Here is a 6405-nt window from a genome sequence, read left to right on the forward strand (position 1 = left end):
TTATTCAAAGACATTGGGGAAGGCCCTTGTTTTTACAAGCGATTTTTAAAAAAAAAACATTTTTAGATCATATCCTCCCCCCCCCCCCCCCCCTTGTCACGAGGTATAACATTGTGCATGATGGAAATTGGTCACTGGAAAAAAAAATACGAAATGTGTGAAATTACAAGGCTCGGTTCGGAGAAATTCGTACAAAAAGTCCTTTTGTTCCCATATTCCTTGGGCTCTGTAGTTCCAGATGTGTTACAATTGTTCTGTACCATCTACAGTTCAGGAGAGTGCGTTCTGCTCAATGAAAGCGTCGGAACAAACACCAATGGTTTTGTGTGTGTGTGTGTGGAGGGGGGGTGGGGGGGTCTGGGGGGTGGGTGGTGGGGGGGGGGGGGGGGTCAGTGTCGAAGTATTGTTATTTTCGGAGGCAGTTTGATTAACAGCTCTTATATGTTACGATGCAATTCCATTCCCAGAACAAATGGGGTGGGGGGGGGGGATATATGAATCCGTTTCTGTTCAAAACGTCACGACTTGTTCCTCTTTCTTGGGAACAAAGCCGACGTTAACCCTAAACGCGGGATATTTATTCTAATGGTAATAATATTAATAAATATCACGTCTTCGAGAGGCCTGAAAGCGCTTCGCAGAATATACTGCGACGTGAATTCCTCGTATGCGTTGTGGGCTAAAAGCTGTGGATTTTTGTCACTTTTCTTAGAAGTAACTTTCTGGGGTATTGCGCTTTTTTTTAACGGTATCAGTATCTGGGTTCATCACTAGTTAAAGGGGATGGACTGTTTAATTAAGACGATTACCTCAAGGAAGGGATTTGAAATGTGGATGGTGGGTTTTTTTGTATTAAAGAGGACACTTCAAACGCGATAATTATGCGCTGTGTGGGATAAGCAAATTGTCGCAAATTTTTTTTTGGGGAAAAAAAAATTATTTTGCATTTTCCCTTTTTTATTTCCACTGCATTTGCGTTCCTTTACTCTTGCGGTAGACTTGAGATATTTGCTGTAAGTGCCTTAAATTAAGTAAGCACCGCGGAAAGGCTTTAATGTTTCACTTGGTCAGTCAACGGCGCCTTGTTTTTCACCGTTAATGCAGTGCTGGTTCTTTCGATGGCGACTTCTTCCTGAGAGGTGTCTGTGTTTATTATTTATTTGTTCGTGTATTTACTTTTTTTTTGGTCTCGGTAACCTTTGGAGGTCCATTTCCTTCTTGGGCGCGTTAATTGTCTAGGAATTAATCTAGGAATCTAGGAAGTGTTCAGAGTGTCTTTCTTTTTACCATCCATCAAAATGAACCCCAGTTGTGCGTCCGGAAAGAGAACGCACAATAATCTTTGTGTGGGCCTAATGATTTAATGTAATATATATACATTACCCAACTATCACGTAAACAGTTTGTTCCCATGTTTGGAAAGGGAAATGGCAGCGTTATAATGGCATCGCCTGATAATAATAATAATAATAATATTAATACTGGCCATACTTTTAGCTCCCTGTCATTTTCTGAACTCTTTCTATATAACTTCAGTTGCAATAAATAGATTGATGCAAATTATGTTTCACACCATTGTGAACCAGACTTATTCGACTGGTGGTACAATAAGGAAACCTCTTGCGGGAATGTTTTTTTTCCGATCGAAGTTGTGTTAACCCCATAGCCCCGAATTAACAGCTAAATCCAATATCCTAATAGCCAAATAAGATTTGCCAATGGGTGGCAGCCCTGTATGGCTGCTCATGCGTCAGGGTGCGAGATGGCTTATATATTATATATATATATATATATTATATATATATGAGGTCACGCTCAAACTTTAAAAAACAATAACCTATGACTTTGTTCCAATCTTATGTTTGCAAAAAAAATTGCAAATCATTTAAGAAAACTTTTTCGCGTCCATCCGACTCCATTGTTTTTTGCAATGTCAATATTTTCGTATTCGCTTTCGTTTCGCCAGCGCCCCCCACCCCCACAACCCCCCCCCCCCCATCCCCCCCTACCCCCACCCCCCCCATCCCCGACTCTCTCCAGCGTGCAGCAATATAGGACTCTGGTGCCGTGTTTAATTACGGTGCTAAACGCGAGCTTGTGGCCATATGTAGTCAGTTCCCGGGTCAGGGAGTCTGCATTAGTAAGGTTCTCTGTGTGTGTGTGTGTGTGTGATGGGGTGGGCGTGGTGGGGGGCATGTATGGTGACATATGTGTGACATGCAACCGTGTAGGCGATATATGAGCATCTTGTGCAATATATTTGGCGGTATCTGTATTGACCATGTACCTTTGCGTATATCTGTCTGTCTTGCATTTTAGTTCTGTCAACTGGGTATCCGTGTACTTGTGTGTGTGTGTCTGTGTGTGTATGCGTGTGTGTATGTGTATACGCCAGCACAGTGCCCGTGAACTGTATGTATGCATGCATGCGTGTGTGTGTGTGTGTATGTGTGTTTTAAGGAGGTTCCGTACAATTTTTCAAGCTTTGCGTGAAAAATAGCAGGATTCAGTTTTGTCGACTCCCTATAATTAATGACCTCGGTTGTAATAGGATTTTGCAGCCTTTGGCACTGACTGGAAACACCTTTTTGCATAAGATATAGCGTACAATAGGGAGCTGACTCCTGATTTATAGGTCCCTGCTCAAGGAATGAATCTCTCGGGGAAGCGGTCAGCAAAATTCATCAGTAGAGACACAAACGCCTTTTGTGTGAACGACTGACTCTCCTTTTTTATTTTTTTTTTTATTTTTTTTTGCTGTACCTGAAAACCGCTTCACACTGGGACTCTCAAAGGCAGACTAGGATAAGAGGGGAAAACACACACACACACACACAGAGAAATAAGCAAAGTCATAACAGTGAGGGGTATTGCAATTAGCATTGCTGGTTAGTGTTGACTTAAAGTCAGTTGATATTATATATTTTTTTAAAAATGCGTTCACCTGAACGGACCCACTGGGCAAAGCGATGGCTTGTGTTTTTTTTTAATGTTCCAGCTGTTATACCCCACAAAGCATTAATCAAATGCAAATCCCAAAAAAAGGTCAATTGTATGCCTCAAAGCAGGTTTAAATTCTCCCAATATCCCTTACTCTTGGGCTCATGATAGGAGAGTGTTGAAATTTACAGCAAATAAACTTACATTCCCTCCTGTTTGTATCCCCCCCACCCCCACCCCTCCCCCCAGAGCTCACCTACATGTTTCCTTTCGAAATAGGGACAGGATTTTTTTGCACATTAACCCAGAGCACAGCCCAGATCCTCGCTTGGCTGGTTTTAGATTATATAAAATAAAATGGTCTTGAAATGAACTAGATTGTGTGTGCGTGTGGGGGGGGGGGGGTTGTAAGACGGAGGAGGGGGGACAGGGGGATTGATATACCATTGAAATCAACCCCATAATATCTGTCTGTCAGCCTTTCCTTTACAAAAAATCAAATGTGCTTAACGCAACCCCTGCTTGAGGTTTAGTAAACGGCTCTTGGATATTTAAGACATATATTAATATGTTTCTTGATATTAAGATGGATTGAAATTGCTGGGTATGTTTAGCTGTCTGAGATCCAGTGTATACGTATAGTTAGTTAACCTATAGCTACCTGTACAGTCTCTTCACATACAATTACAAACGAACTGGTTTAAATGTATGTAAGTACAGTACTTATATACTACTGTGGATCTGCAATCTTTTAATACAGAATTTGGCACAGTACCTCCCGTGTGTGATAACACCACAGCTGAACACAGCCCCTGGAATGAAATGAAGTTGCCCTCCTGCTCACTGTCAGTTGATGAAGCTTATTTCTTTTTATTTTTAATTGGTTTTTTTTTCAAAATTAAAAAAAAAAGTTTGGTCAAGGGGAAAGCTGGACTTACACGAATTGATCCGTTTTGCATGTGCAGAAAAGGCTACGTTGGAGCGATATCATGGTTTGGGACGGATTCATTCAGCTTGTTAGTATTTGGGGTTGGAACTTTATGGAGCTTAAACACTGTAGTTTTTTTTCCCCCAGTTCACAGCAATGTGTGTTTCTGTCCAGCGATCATTATATATGTACTTTGCACTTTCCTCTCTATCCTCTCCCCTTTTTTTGTGGGGTGGGGGTGGGGGAGTTGGAACAACTTTGGCTGGAGGGAAGAGTGCGTGGTCATTAAAAATAATAATAATAATAATAATAGCAACCCTTGCATTTGCAGCAGCGCCTTATCACGACTCAAACAGCTTCACAGGATACAGTGTGAAGTGGAGTGACTGTGTATTTTGGCGAGTGACCAGGCTGGGTGTATTGTGGACTCTGATTTCTATTGATGGGCCACCAAACCAAAGGTCGTCATACAACTGTGGGTAGTTCACTCTCTGTTCTTTCTTGGGAGGTGTTTTTGGCTATCATACCTTGACTAGTTTGGGCCGATTGCAGGTCAGCGCAGTTGCACCAGGGAGACAATAAATTATATCATTACGTCGGGTAATGAATGAGTGAATTGAATGAATGAATGAATGAATGAAATAAATATCGCCACCTACTATTAATCACTGTTAATTGTCAATTCAGGGGAGATGATGGTTGGATAAGCGGTCGCCTTGCGTTTTGCAGTTGTCTTCAAACCTCTCGTCGTTTCCTTGTGCAGCAAATCTAATGCATATTGTGCCGATTTTTATTTTTGACTGGAGTCTGTTTTTTTAAAAAAATGATCTTTTCAAAAAAATGATATATATACCGTAAATGCAGAGTTTTAAACCCAACACGAATTTATAATTTTGGGTTTGAGATTTTCCTTCAGAGAGACACTTTTGACTCTTATTTCTATTTCACATCAGTAGGTACTACCAAAAACAATCTTTTAAACGGTTTTTGAAGGGACTTAAATGGATGAAACGAAGGAGAGAGAGAGAGAGGGGGGGGGGGGAAGGCAATCTATTTCTTGTGGCTTAATAACCAAACAGTGGGAGGGGGGGATGGAGGGGGCTCTGATGCATTGTATAGTGCATTATTTATTACTTAAGAATTTAGCCTGCAGTGTGCTATTAACTGATGCATAATGTCAAAAAAAAAACACAGCAGATTTATGCTATGTCGTGTACCTGTTCGCCATCGATTCAAAAGGTTAACTTGGGAAAGGTATAGAGGCGGAATAATCCGGAGGTTTGTGAAAGAAAATGGAACTTTAGCGTTTGAGCAAAAAAAAAAAGAGCAATTTAGTGGAAATAAATGATGACCTTTTCATTGCCTGTCAGCTTTTTTTTAATATATGGATCTAAACTTTTAACAAAGAATGAATAACACCCCTCCACACACATACACACACAGAAACACACACACATATACAAACCCCAAGTCCCCTGCAGCGCAGGGAAATGTATTGTTAGTTGTGGTGTTTTTTGAGTCCAGCCCCAATAATGCACAATTGACTTCAGGTATAGGATTCCGCACGAATGCGAACGGAGCAAAATAGCTCCTGCCACTCAGTCCCTGGCGATGCGTGGCAGTGTTTTCATGTCACAAGCTTTGGGGGGAGAGATTCCGATGCCTTACTGCAGGACTCACTCCTAAAGGTTGTCTGATTCCAACCCACCTCTACAGAAGGGTACATTACACCAACCAGCCTCACCCAGACCCAATTCTCTTCCAAAGCACAGCGTTTCCCTTCACTTCCCAATGCAAATAGATTTGAATCCCAAAGCCCCTAAAATCTGTTAGCCCACGAGATCCTGTTTGTCTTATATATATATATATATATATATATATATATATGTGTGTGTGTGTGTATATATATGTATGTGTGTGTGTGTAATATTCCACAAAGGTTGTGATTAGAAGCAAAGGTGGAAATATGTATTCATTATATACATTTGTTTATTTTATATATTTATTTTATTATATAACACCTTGGGACGTCCTCCTGATGCGAAAGGCGCTATACAAATGTAATTTTATTATTTATATTATGTGTAGTTATTATTATTATTATTGTGATATATCTCACAGGAATTTGCAAAACTCTTTGCAGAATTTCATACTGACAGAACTTCAGTCAATAGCCTTTGTGAACAGTGAAGCTTTGTGGAATATTTGTGAGTCACTTCAGCCACAAAAATATACAGTCAATTCACTTTATAGTGTATTGAGATGACGGGAAGATATAAGTTGCTATATCGAATGCAAAGATTATTATTATCAATTCCCCCCCCCCAACACCAACCTCCGTGCCAGTGAAATAGCCAAATCTACCAGGTAGCTACAATATTGGAGAATTTTGCAGAAAGGTTTAGAAAATCAAATCCAAACAGATACCTAGCGATTTTTGTATTAGCGCCTCGTTAGTGGTGATTTGACCTGTTGTCGGTCAGGTTAGCAAGAGTATATATGGGACGTGTAGAGTGGGACTTCAATAAATCATGTTC

Source organism: Callorhinchus milii, unplaced genomic scaffold (assembly GCF_018977255.1).
Source record: "Callorhinchus milii isolate IMCB2004 unplaced genomic scaffold, IMCB_Cmil_1.0 Scaffold8, whole genome shotgun sequence".
In the NCBI taxonomy this organism is placed as follows: Eukaryota; Metazoa; Chordata; class Chondrichthyes; order Chimaeriformes; family Callorhinchidae; genus Callorhinchus; species Callorhinchus milii.